This window comes from Megascapheus bottae, chromosome 23 (genome assembly GCF_031878675.1).
Source record: "Megascapheus bottae isolate mThoBot1 chromosome 23, mThoBot2.hap1, whole genome shotgun sequence".
In the NCBI taxonomy this organism is placed as follows: Eukaryota; Metazoa; Chordata; class Mammalia; order Rodentia; family Geomyidae; genus Megascapheus; species Megascapheus bottae.
Window position 1 is genome coordinate 6,012,547 of NC_143531.1, and position 14,491 is coordinate 6,027,037.

The 14,491-nt window shown below is 37.6% G+C and overlaps 2 pseudogenes; one reads left to right on the top strand and one right to left on the bottom strand.

Annotated features, from left to right (window-relative positions):
* The first annotated feature begins 580 nt into the window (after positions 1–580).
* Positions 581–5,286, top strand: LOC150047262 (dnaJ homolog subfamily A member 3, mitochondrial pseudogene; annotated as a pseudogene).
* Positions 5,287–10,142: 4,856 nt separating this feature from the next.
* On the bottom strand, positions 10,143–10,661 carry LOC150047263 (succinate dehydrogenase [ubiquinone] cytochrome b small subunit, mitochondrial pseudogene; annotated as a pseudogene).
* Between the last annotated feature and the right edge of the window lie 3,830 nt (positions 10,662–14,491).

Below are 14,491 nucleotides of genomic sequence, written 5' to 3' on the forward strand. Positions count from 1 at the left end.
TCAAGTGTCTTACCCTGCCTAAGCCAGAAGTGAAGAATCTTCTACTGGCGGACAAAAAACTTCTTCCAGCCCTTGGGTGCTACATGTCACTGCTCATGTCTGCCTATGGCGACCTTTCTATGTAGAAGTGTTGTCACATAGTTGTGCTGTTGCCAGGCGGTCTGGAGGGCTCTGCAGGCAAAGGCTCAGTGCTGTTGGTCTGGGATCCTCCTATATCTGAGGTCCTGGCCCTGAGGGACCTGGCCCTGCTGCTTCCAGGCTAGTTTCCAGTGGACCCTTTTCCAGTGCTTGTCTGAGTCACACCACCGTCCCCTCCACATCTGTCTCATCTTCAGCGTAGCTCAGGATCAGGGTCTGCTGCTGGCTGCTAAGCCTCTTTGGAACTCTGATCTTGATGTGAATGTAATGATCACCATAACCGTAGCTGTGTATCCGAGGTATGCCTTTTCCAGTCAATCGAATCTTCTGGTCGGTCTGAATCCCAGGGGGAATCACCACGTTGATCGTCTCGTATAGACCCTGGGCTCGCGCTGTCCCCCCAAGAATAGCTTGAGCTATTGAAATTAAAAGGTTGGAGTGGATGTCTGAGCCAAACCTCCGGAATGTAGGGCTTTTAGGTGTGCCCCGAAATGCCAGCCAGAAAGAAATCAAGAAAGCCTATGATCAGCTTGCCAAGAAATATCACCCTGACACAAATAAAGATGATCCTAAAGCCAAGGAAAAATTCTCTCAGCTGGAAGAAGCCTATGAGGTCCTGGGTGATGAGGTCAAGAGGAAGCAGTATGATGCCTATGGTTCTGCTGGCTTTGATCCTGGGGCCTGTAGCTCTGGACAGAGCTATTGGAGAGGGGGACCCTCTGTTGACACTGAGGAGCTGTTCAGGAAGATCTTTGGGGAGTTCTCATCATCTTCCTTTGGAGATTTCCAGAGTGTGTTTGATCAACTTCAGGAATACATCATGGAGTTGACCTTCAACCAGGCTGCCAAGGGTGTCAACAAAGAGTTCACCGTGAATATCATAGACACCTGTGAGCGCTGTGATGGTAAGGGGAATGAGCCTGGCACCAAGCTGCAACACTGCCACACATGCGGTGGCTCCGGCATGGAAACTATCAATATTGGCCCTTTTGTGATGTGTTCCACATGTAGGAAATGTGGCGGCCAAGGCTCCATCATCACAAATGCTTGTCTGATCTGTAGAGGAACAGGGCAAGCCACGCAAAAGAAGCCAGTGGTGACCCGTGTGCCTGCAGGAGTCGAGGATGGCCAGACTGTGAGGATGCCTGTGGGAAAATGAGAGATTTTTGTCGCAAAAACACTTCTTAGCAGAAAGAACAGCACGGGAGGAATTTCAATACCAAACTTTAGACTCTATTACAGAGATATAATTATCAAAACAGCTTGGTACTGGCACAAGAACAGGCCTGAAGACCATTGGAATAGAACTGAAGACCCAGATATTAAACCAAAGACCTATGGCCACCTAATCTTTGGCAAGGGAGCCAAAAAAAATAGAATGGAAGAAAGATAGCCTCTTCAACAAGTTGTGCTGGCAGAACTGGTTAAGCACCTGCAGAAAACTAAAGTTGGATCCTTCTTTGTCACCCTGCACTAGAATTAACTCCAAATGGATCAAAGACCTGGAGGTAAAAGCTGACACTCTGAAAACTTTACAAGAAAGAATAGGAGATACACTAGGCCTCCTTGGCACAGGTCGAAACTTTCTTAATAAGGACCAAGAATCACAACAAATCAGAGAAAGGCTGGATAAGTGGGACTGCATTAAACTGCAGAGCTTCTGTATGGCAAAGGACATAGCTAGTAAATTAATTAAGAAGCCTACAGAGTGGAAGAAGGTCTTTACCAACCATACAATGGACAAAGGCCTCATATCTAAAATGTATCAACAGCTCAAAAAATTGAATCACTTCAAAACTAATCTCCAAAGTAACAACCATCCCATTAAAAGATGGGCCAAAGAGTTAGAGTCTTCTCTGAAGAAGAAACAAAAATGGCCTATAGACACATGAAGAAATGCTCAACATCTCTGGTCATAAAAGAAATGCCAATCAAAACAACTCTAAGATCCCACCTCACTCCAGTTAGAATGGCCAGGATCAGGAAAACGAATAATAACAGATGCTGGAGGGGATGTGGCCAGGAGGGATCACTACTACACTGTTTGTGGGAGTGCAAACTCATTCAACCACTATGGAAAGCAGTATGGCAGTTTCTCAAAAGACTAAACATAGAGCTCCCCTATGACCCAGCAATTCCACTACTTGGCATTTACCCAATCATCCAGAAACAAGGACATACTAAATCCACCAGCACAACAATGTTTATTGCAGCACTATTTACCATAGCAAAGATATGGAACCAACCTAGATGTCCCTCAGTTGATGAATGGATCAACAAGATGTGTTATTTGTACACAATGGAATTCTATGCTGCTGTCTGAAAGAATGACATTGCCCCATTTATTAGGAAATGGAAAGACTTAGAAAAGATCATATTAAGTGAAGTAAGCCAGACTCAAAGGATCTTAGGCTCAATGGTTTCCCTCATTTGTCATAATCAGTGGAAACCTTGGGCTTTCCTAGCAGAGATTTGCAATAGAGAAAAACTTTGATACAAAAGGCCATATAGTTTGTCACTAAATGAAAGGATCTCTAGGATATAAAAACATAAGCCATATAATGAATGATTGTTGTCCTTAAGGTAATATGTTATCTCTCATCTCTTTTGCTGTCCCTTGGTTATCTCATATTGTTACAGTATCTCACTTTGTTACCTTATATATTGGATATATTTGTATTTGGTTATTTGAAATTGGATAGGGAAGGGGTGAAAACAAGATGAGGGGTGGGTGGGGGGGAGGGTAATGGGTACCAAGACATGTGAAAGGGTATCAATGTATGTGAATTAATGCACCTTCTGTCTGGCAAATATCATGTAACCCTTCTATTAATTACAATAAAATATATGAAAAAAAAACAAAACAAAACGCGCCTTGGCCTCCATGCTCAGCTTTAGTGAAGTGGTTGAGAGTGCAAATAATAGGCACTTGGTGTGTTGTCACTGTGTGCACACTTATTTCCCAACCCTAACCTAAAAATTATTAAAAATGTACACCCTTTGCCTCTGTGGTGAAAACCATTTCTAATTCATAATTTTCTCTGAAGTCACCATGGAGGACATCAAGATAAGCAAGAAAACAGATGTTTAGAACTGCTGGGAATCAATACCTCATTATGCAGGTGTCTATTACGTTCTTGCTGTCTAAGAGGAAGAGTTTGAAAGTTAATTAATTTGTCTTTTCTCTTATCTAAGCAGACCCATCAGTCAAATCTTGCCTTGCACTCTGAATCAATAACTATCTCTAACACTGACAAGAATACAATCAACCAAGTTCATGCTGTCAATAGCAGTGCTGCTTTCCTTTGAAGCCTGTGGACTCATATAGAGAGTGTTTCCTTATAAGCTGAAAGGGCCTGTCACTGGAGCAGATGCATAGATTTTTACAATTGGTACTCTGCTGCGTGCTGTGTGTTAAGAGTCCCTGTGTTGGGCCGGGAGTTTGGCCTAGTGGTTGAAGTGCTTGCCTAGCATGCACAAAGACCCGGGTTCGATTCCTTGGTAACACGTATATAGAAAAAGCCAGAAGTGGTGCTGAGGCTCAAGTGGTAGAGCTCTAGCCTTGAGAAAGTCCAAGGACAGTGCTCAGGCTCTGAGCTCAAGCCCAGGACTGGCAAAGAAAAAAAAGAGTCTCTGTGTAAGTGTGAGTGCCAGTGATCCTAACCATGTGTGACCTCTCTGACTTGGTAGCAGTTACTCATGACTTTTTACCATGCTATGTTAATTCCCCTCTGCAAATTCTTAATTGCACAAGAAATTAATACCCAGAGCTGGTAGATCAGGTCTTTAATCCAGCTACATTGTTGGTTGAGGATCAGAGGATCACGGTTTGAAGACAGAATGGGCAAGAAAGTAACCCAGACATGTGTGTGTGTGTGTGTGTGTGTGTGTGTGTGTGTGCGCGTGTGCTGTTTCAAGAGCTTGAACTCTGGGCCTTAGCTTTGCTTATTTGTTTTATTTTGTTTAATACTAGGATTCTAGTACTTGAGCAGCAGCTCCACTTAGGGCTTTTTGGTAGTTAATTCGTGCTGAGGGTATCTTAACTTTCCTGGACTTTCCTGCTCAGGCTGGCTTTGAATCACAATCCTCAGAGCTTAGATTCCTGAGTAGTGAGGATTATAGGCATGAACCACTGGAATTAACCTCCAAAATCCCCGAAGTAAAGCCGTGTGGCTCAAGTGGAGAGTACCAGCCTTGAGCCATAAAGCTCAGGGACAGCAACAGACCCAGAGTTCAGCCTATCTTGCCCTTATTTTGCAGGTGTTGCAATCCTGGCCCTTTAGTTTTGCTCTGATTACTGATGATAGGTCCTTCAAGCATTCAGAATTAAGTGTGTCATCTCCTGAGTATGGTAGAGAGTTTCTTAGATTTCTGCAAATCTTGTATCAAATGATCTATCTAAGGATGAGTTAGACAACTGGCTACGTAGAAAGTGCTCTGTTCTGTGGATCCCACAGTGTTGTTTGCTGTTCTGGATAAAATAACAGAGGTTCAGTCTTTCTGTGAGGCTAAGTTTGGGCAGACTCATTAGCAACCTACTTGAAAAGATGAGTGGTGTTGCCTGTATCTGAATTTCTTCTTGTACACTCAAGCAATTGTGGGGACACAGAAGTGTACTTAGTTTTGCATCCGTTTTCAGGTTCTGGAAAGAGAGCACTGACGTACAAAAGGTAATTTTGCTGTCTTTCATGTTGTAGATGAATAAAAACTGCTTTCTGCTATCCATGAAACAAATGCTCAAAAAGAAGTACATTCCAGGAAAGAAAAGCCAGGTAAGAAACTCAGCCATTGCTAAGGAGGCAGAGGTCTGCAACCAGCTGGGTAATGAGGCACAGAAAATCCATAATAATCTTAATTTACTTCATCCTAACATCCCAATCTAGCATGAAACTGTTAAAGAAATAACATGAAATAGACGTAGTGAAGTTACTTTATCTTTTCAATATTTTGAATAACTCAAAGTGCTTTTGGACAGTTAAACTATACAGTTTTGCTTCTCTAATATCAAAAATCAGAGCAGGTTTGTACAATAAATCTGATTATGAAATATGTAAAGGCACTAATTATTTTGTGCTTTAGTACTCCTCCATGAATGGTTTTATGTACTGAGAATATTTTTTTTTTCTTTAACAGCTTGTAGGTGCTTGAAAGAGATTTCAATGTGAATTATGTGTTTCTCTAAATGGTCATATTCCCTATCGGGCTTTTGAGGATGAATAGCTCCTTATTATAACATTTCAGCATTCTCAATTATAAATTGCAATATTAATTAAATGTGTAGTGCTGTTGTACTACTATAATATAATTTGAGATACAGTTCTTGAGTCTTTCCGGGAAATTTATTCTATTTGTCAAGGCTTTATAGAATAGTTCTGAAAAGAGAATAAAGAAAACTTACATTAGTCAAATTACTCACAGAGACTTAAGGGAGACAAAAATGCATGATAAATCATGCTATTTATTATGTTAATGTGAATGTGAATGTTCTTATTAGTTGGCTATTCCAGGAAGTTATGTAGGCATACACTCATTGTGGATTAGGACGTCAACTTTCCTAAACAAAGTATAAAGTTTCATGATTCTGAATTTTGGTTAATACAAATAGCTAATTCTTCAATTTATTTCTTTGGAAAACATTATTGTACATAAGCATTAATGCTTGTTCAGATTTAGATATATGGATTTTTTTCCATATCCACATAGAAAAAGTTGTGACCTAAGTTTGAATTATGTATATATCATATTGGGACTTTGAAATTTTTAACACGGAGCCAATGAAATCTGAGTTATATTTTCCAATTACATGCATTGGATAAGTCCATTACTGTTTTGTTTAACTTATTTGCATTTTATGTTTTTATGTGCTTTTTATTTTTGTAGTCCTGGGTCCTGCAGTATTTGCTGGACCTTGATCTTGCTAGGCAAGTGAGTGCTTTTACTTGGATTTTTCTGTGTAATTTATTTCCTAGACAGGAAATTATTGAGCAATGCTGCTAATGTGACGTTTGGAAAAAATTAACCTAAAAATGTTGCGACTGTAATATTTCACACTGCATGGAAAGTTTGAGCAATCACTTCATACATGGATTTACTGAGCATTAAGTCTTAGTGTATATTCTGTATTTTGATCGAGAGCTTTGATCTAATTAAACATTTCCTCCTAAATTATGGGAGACTGAGAAAATATGGGTATTGAAAGTGTATGCCTACCGAGTGTATGTCTACATAAACTATTTTGTGAATAGTTTAATCTGACACTTGATCAGGATTTTATTTTGAAATGACTGCTCTAACATTTGAAGAAACAAAAGATGAAAAGCATAGCTATTTCATATGAAAGTCTCATTTATTTTTGGTTTACAGTTTCTGTGTTTGTGAGTCTGCACTGCACTAATTAGATGTACAGAGTTTACATACTATTGATAATTTCTGTTAGAATATAACATCAAATTAGATCCTTTACAAATTGTATGTGGTCAGACCAGTTTTCACACTTAAAAAAAACTACTTCTTATTTTGTGTAAAAAAATAGCATAATCAACAGGTTAATTAACTGCTACAGGGAAAATGACCTTCTGTAGAACCCTTTTGTCATAAAAAATAAGCATTGTAAGAAATGTAGCCTTTCCATTGTACTTGAGACTGACTGGCAGTTCTTATTTCACATTTATTTTATCTCTGCCATGCCATTCCCCATATTGATGGCATATCAAACTTAATGAGGTGGGTAGCTGGGGAAGTCCATACATTCACAGATGGAGAATCCATTCAGTGTGACTCATTACTAGCCAATTTTGAAGAGAAGGGTGATACTTCTTTCTGTAAGCATTGGCGATGAACCAAGACACCGATTACTTTTGTAAAGTTTTACTAATAAATTTTAAATTATCAGGTGAATCATCTGTCAGGAAATTTCACAAATGCATAACTTTAAAGCACATGATAGAATTAGCTTTCAAACAACGTTAGAAAACTTCCCAACTGTGGGAGAAAGAAGCTGAAGAATCTATATGTCAGCCTGCTCTGAAATTTAGGGAATTTCACTGTTCGTGACTGTAACTCAGTGGAAAATAAACAGTTACTTAGTATTCTATCATTTACAGGACATTTATAGTCAGGCAGAGTAGTAACAGTTAGATTTTTATCTTCCACTATTTGTGTCAGTAATGAGGATAGTACTATTATATTCAACATAGATACAAATAGCTTCCAAAGTGTAATGAAGATATAAATAATCATCATTGGCCTGCTACTAGTGAATAAATACCTATAAAATATGTATAGAGATATACACAAAACCTTTCCTTCAAATTCAGGAGAAATAATGCTAATAAATGGAAACTGTATTTGTTTTTTTCATATATTTTTATTGTAATTAATAAAAGGGTTACATTATATTCGCCTGATAGAAGGTGTATTACTTCACATATATTGATACCCTTTCTCATGTCTTGGTCCCCATTTCCCTCTCCCCATCCCCACCCCTCATCTTGTTTTCCCCCCTTCCCTATCCAACTGTATTTCTTAAATTACTGCCATTATAATTTAATGACACAAATAATAGCACATAAAATATTATTTTCCATTTTATTTTATACTTACTGAAACAAAAATTTACAGAATCTACATGTAAGATACAGAACCTACATAAAAAATGTCAAAGTATCAGCTCTAATTTGTTTGCTTTTTTCCAAATAAAGAGCTGAAGTCAAACCTTTTGTCCATTTCTGAATTGTATCATTGATATTTTTGCTATTTAATGTTTGGAGCACTTTGTATAGTCTAAATGTGAATTTTTATCCGTTGAATAGATGGGGAAGATTTGTGTCCCATTATGTGGGTTGTCTCAATTCTGGTAATTCTGTCTTTTCATGTGCAGAAACATTTAAATTTGATACAATCCTATTTGTTAATTCTTGCTCTTAGATCTCCTTGCCTCAAAATTACAACTATATAAATGGCTGATTTTTTGTTGTTTTATAGAATCACTAAACTTGATTATGGATAGTTCAGTTTATTTTTTAAAATATACAGCTATAATTGGGTATGTTAATATTTCTCATTTATATAGTATATAAAACTTGTTGAAGAAATATTCAATATGAATCTGCTTACAAATTATATAAACTTTTTTGATGCTTATTGTAATTTTCTCATTATAATGTGACATTGAAAATATTTTAGGTAGATCAGCTGTGGTTCCTGTTTAATCTTATAATAGAAAATATCTTTTGGAATATTAAGTTTAGTATTAGAGTTTTCAGCTGTGCAGGAGTGGCTTACATTTGTAATCCTAGCTACTCTCGAGGCTGAGATCTGAGGATTGAGATTTGAAGGCAGTTATTCAGGAAAGCCCCTGAGACTTACATCTCCATTTAAGTATTGAGGAACCAGAAATGGAGCTGTGGCTTAAGGCATAGAGCATTAGCCCTGACAAAAAGATCAGCAACCAGGCCCTGAGTTCAAGTCCCATTTTTACACACACACACACACACACACACACACACACACACACACACACACACACACACACAGTCTTCAACTAGAATTAGGAACAGAAAGCTGTCTCTCTAGTGATAGTGTTTAAAGGAAATAAAGAATAAAGTATTATTAACACTACATTGTGAAAGGCATACGGAAACTGGCAGATTGGAACAACTAGTTTTAATTTTATTGTGTTTTACTAATAGACAATACAATAAAGGACATATATATATATATTGAAATTTAAAGTTTGTAACATATTGGCAAGGACAAGAAAACAATGATGTGTTCATTTTTTTTACAAGAAAAATGGCTTAATCTTCCTACCAGCTTTGTCACAAATCCCTTTGTGCAGAACATATCAATCTGTGAATGTCACTTTCGTCAGTCACACTTGGCTTTCCTCAGGCTGTATCTGGTACCCTGGGGACTGCAAGGCAGTTTCTCCTGCAGAATGTAAGAATGGTAGAATTGAAACCATTGCTAAATTCACTGTGTTGCCCCACCTCAGTTACTTCATGTCATTGTGTTTCTGTTTATCAGCCAGGAAATTATGAGACAAAAAGACCCTATTTAGAACTGGAATTTTTCTCAAGCTCTTAATTATTCAGTTTTGAACCATATCTAGATCTGTCTGAACCTGTAGCCAAAAGGAAAAACATATGTAAACATATATATATACACATACATATGTACACAATACATATATACGTTGATATGTATACATATGCACATCTGTGAATATAAGTTAAAGATTACAATCGTAAAACTCCTTAAATTAAAGTGATAGCTTCTTCTTCAGGTAATGGTTGGAATGAATGAATTTTTATTATTATTATTTTTTTATTATACAATTTTTTATTTAAAAAAAGTTTTCAAAGAATACATTTTCTCATTAGCAATCCCTATAGTGGGAAGCCATTTTACTTACTTTTGAGGATGAAATGTTTGGAATCTGAAATATTTTAGTACACCTACAAGGGAAATCTTGTTCCTAAATTTTAGTACATCTATTGGGGAAGCTCTGAGCTTCCCTTCAAGGATTTAGAAATCTGTGAGATAAAGCACCTTCGAATTTTGAAGTTTCCATAGGACATGTGATCATCAGTTCCAGTTGCAACAGAACTGAGAGACACTTCCAAAATTTAAATACCAACCAACTTTCTGCAAAGTCTTAATTCACAAACAAATAGGGTTTTCCTCTGTCCATTATTTCCAGGACAAAACCAAAAGTATAATCATGTATTCATAGCAGTAAGCTAAATTTTTTAAATGAGATTGATAAGTTGATAAAAGAAAAAAAAACTCAAAACAAAACTACAACTGAAACAACCCTGTATACTACTGACACCATGAGTTTTGTGAGCTGGGAGACAAAGCATTCATTCACCACAACACAAAACACAGTCTCAGTTTCTTAGATCGAATTCCTCTCAAATCTTTCCTCCACATCAAATTCTGAGTAAAATAACCATATAATCAGGAGGTTTATACACCAATGGACTCATCTGTTATTTTTTACTGAAAGTTGAATGGCATGACAGAGCAGACAAAGGTGCAAACAATCAACTCTGAATGGATGGAGAGGTCAGAGCTTCCACAGCATGGCCACCGCCATGCAGATGCCCACATCGTGATAGTTGAAATAGCAACACCCAGCAAAGGTTAAAGATGAGAAGAGCACGAGGGCTGTCCTGGCAATTTTCGGCAATGTGTCCCCATGAACATAATCAGTAACAACTTGTCCAAGGCTGCAGCCAGAGTATAGTCTATCTCAGAGCAAGGATTCAAATATGCAGCTGGAAGCAGGCCTAAAAGGCCAATAGCAAGAACCCTCTCACCAGTCCAATGGAGAGATGCAGCTGTGGAACCAGCATATCGGCTTGGTGACAGGTGAATTTGTTGTGTTCCACACCAGCCTGGCGTAGGTGAATCCTGGAGAAATGCTGACACAGAAGCAGGTCTAATCACTGGGGCTCAGACAGAGCTCGGCCTCCCTGGGCACAGCAGAGGACACTCAGCCTTAAGAGTGCTGCCATCTTGCATCTAAGGACATGAATGAATTTTTAAACTAATTAAAAAAATGGTTTTGGATTCAATAGAGTACTTTTTCAATTCATTAATTAAAAAAAATTTTTGCAAGTCTTGGGGCTTGAACTCAGGGCCTGAGCACTGTGTTTGGGCTTTCTCAAGGCTAGAGCTCTACCATTTGGGCCATAGCACCATTTCCCACGTTTTTGTATGAATGTGGTACCAAGGAATTGAACCGGGTCTTCGTGCATGCTAGGCAAGCACTTTACTGCTAGGCCAAACTCATGGCCCAATTAATTTTTTTAAAGTAGTAAAAAATAGCAAAATGTTTTCTATCTATGCAACTGCAAATATTTTCAAAGTCATTTCATAGTCTCTTCAATGAATAAGTGCTTAAAACTCATTGGATTAGCAGAAAATTTGGGAAATGAATCTTGAGCCCATTCAAAGTTGTGATTTTCTTTTCATACCATCTTTACAAAACACATCTCAAGAACACTTTGCTGACATTAAAGGGTCTCTGAGAGAGAGAGAGAGGAAGAGAGAGAGAGAGAGAGAGAGAGAGAGAGAGAGAGAGAGAGAGAGAGAGAGAGAGAGAGAGAGAGAGAGAGAGAGGATATTCTCTTCTAGGAAGCATAAAAAATGTATCAAACCTTTAAACAACAGAAAATTGTATTTCCCACTCTTAGAAGTAAACCCCAAAGGTGAACATGAAAATCTTCCATGAAATATTCTTGAACTGTCCTTTCCACAATTTTCTTCTTGGTGCCCGGGCACTATCCCTGAGCTCTTTTGCTCTAGGTTTGTGCTCTACCACTTAATCCTTAAGCCACAGTTCCACCTTCAGCTATTTGGAGCATAATTGGAGATAAGAGTTTCTTTCCTAGGCTGGCTTCAAACTACTGTCTTCTGAACTCATCCTCCTGAGTAGCTAGGATTACAGGCATGAGTCACCAAACTGGGCCCAGCCTGGCTTCTGATGACTACTTTCTCCCCATAGTTGTTGTTTGTGCTGCCATCACTCTGAATCTTCCTCCATGTCATCACCACTCTTTAATCTTTCTCTCATCACTAGTCCTCTGTCTCTGACTCTGTCGCTTTCTGTCTCTCTATCTCTGTTTCTGTCTCTCTCTCTTTGTCTCTATTTTAGACCCATGAAGAAGAACCAAGTCTGTTGTTTATTGGAAAATGAGTGGAAATGGAAGCCATCTTGGTAACAAAAATAAGTCAAACTCAGAGAAAATGAAGCCTGCTTCTTTCATATACTGAATCAACATTATTATTTACATTTTTTGATCGATTGTGGGGCTTGAACTGTGGGCCTGAGTGCTGTCCCTGAGCTCTTCAGCTCAAGGCTACAACCCTACCCTTTGAGAAACTTCTGGTTTTCTGGAGGCTAATTGAAGATAAGAGTCTCACAGACTTTAGTGCCCAGGCTGGCTTTGAACTACGATCCTCAGATCTCAGCCTCCTAAGTAGAGGTGTGAATCACTGGCACAGGCTCTTAATCTACATTTTTAAAAATGAAATAAAAACAGGAGGAGGCTAAGACCAAAAAGGCAGCCAGTAGAAGGGAGAAGAAGCAGAATGAATAAAAAAATGCCTGTTGTCCAAATTCTTCCTCTTAATGTATGACTTATTTATTTGTTCATTTATTTATATATTTGCAGCACCAGGGATTGAGCTCAGAGCCTCTTACTTGCTATTGTTTGAGTTGTACCTTGACTTCATTTACTTTTACTGTGTGTTTCAGATAGGACTTAGTAGGGGAAGAACTAAAACCTTAATTTATGTCTACCTCTTGACTACCTAGGACCATAGGCCTGTGCCACCTTGCTTGTATAGGACATACGGTCTCACTGATTTTGTCAGAGCTGGATTAGAACTGTCATCCTGCTGTCCTTGCCTCTTGAGAAGCTAAGATCACAGGTGTGAGCTGTCACCTCCGTCATTTCAGATTTCTTTACTGTGTTTTGATGAAGCATGCTTCTGCCCTTAACCACACTGAAAGAGAAACAATGTATATTGTAAAAATTGTAAAATGCTGAAATCTATATTTTTTTGCCAGTGCTTTCCTGAAAGCAGCACATTATGTACTTTCAACATTGGAAGAAATTCAAGTGCCAATTACATATTTCATATGTTTGTACATATTAATTATGTGATTTTTGTACTTCTAAAATGACTGTTCTTTCAGTTCAATCTGAATGCATTTAATATTTTTTGTACTATACTCTCCAGAATTGGATGAATTTAGAAATAGAACAAATACTACTTTACTGATGAGAGAAAAGCCAAAAAATCAATGTAAACAATCTTTACAGGAGTATTAACAGCAATAGATACATCATTGTAAACTTAATAGTATTTTTTGTTATACTTTGAAGAATCGACAGAAAAGAAGATGCCCAAATGTTCTTGCAAATAGGTTTCAAATGGGAAGATTGACAAAATTGCCTCCTGAATTGAATGATTGAATTTTTTTTCAGTGAAAAAATGATTTGATGAACCTGTGTGTTCATGTTATTACTCATTTTGAGTTTGTGTTATTTTTTAAGAGTTTACTAATATTGATTGTTTTACATCATATTTTAAATGTCAAGTTTAACAAACAAGTACTCAAGAATGGAATCTCTATATGCGATCACTAGCACATAAATTTAAGAAAACAATAAAATTAATCTGAGAGTTTGTATGTCTTAGAAACATATAGATCTATAAAATACATCAATATGTCTATAAAATATATATCATAGATTTATATATCTATATAGTTATATCTCCAAGTTCATATCAATGACCTTACTACCTAAGTACTGAATCATCGCTCTTGTACTGTTTGGATCTAATAGCCATATATTAAGGGGACCATGCACCTTTTGTTCCTTTGGTCTTGACTTATCTCACTCAACATGATTCACTCTAGATTCATCCACTTCCCTGTGAATACCATTATTTAATCTTGTCTTTTGCTATGTAGAATTCATATATATATATATATCACATTTTTTGTGTACATTCATCTGTAGTGGGGCATCTGGATTGTTTCCATAGCTTGGCTATTGTGAATAGTGCAGAGATGAACATAGCTGTGCAGGTGTCCTTATCATATCCTGGATTATGATGTTCAGGGTAGATGCCCAGGAGTGGTATGGATTGGTCATAGGGAAGGCTTATTTTTAGTTTTTTGAAGAACTTCCACACTGCGCACCAGCAGTGCAGTAGGGTTTCTCTTTCTCCATATCACCACCAGCACTTGTTGTCCGAGTTCAGAATATTGGGCAATCTGATTGGGGTAAGGTGGTATCATAGGGTTGTTTTTATTTGCATTTCCTTTATGACCATGGATGATGACCATTTTCTGAGAGGAGCTTGCCATTTTTATCTCTTCTTCTGATGTCTCTCTGTAGTTCCTTTGCCCATTCAGCAAAGTGATTTGTTGATATATTATTGGTAAATATTTTCCCCAATTGATTGACTGTCTTTCTATTTTAGTAGCTATGACTTTGTCAAAACTTTTTATTCATAGGTAGTCCCATTTGTCAAGTCTCTCTCCATTCTGTTGTGACCATAGGACTCTATTCAAGAAGTTTCTCCCTGTGCCTATGAGTTTCAGTATCTTTCCTATTCTTTCATTTAGCAGTTTCAGAGTTTCAGATCTAATATTGAAGTCTTTGATTCATTCTGAGTTAATGTTCATGCTTAGTGACAGCTTGGGTTCAATTTTTAGTTTTCTGCATGTAGGTGCCAATTTTCCTAGCACCAATAATTGAAGAGGATCTGTTTATTACACTGTATATCTCTAGCTGTTTTGTTGAATATAAGTTGACTATAAGTC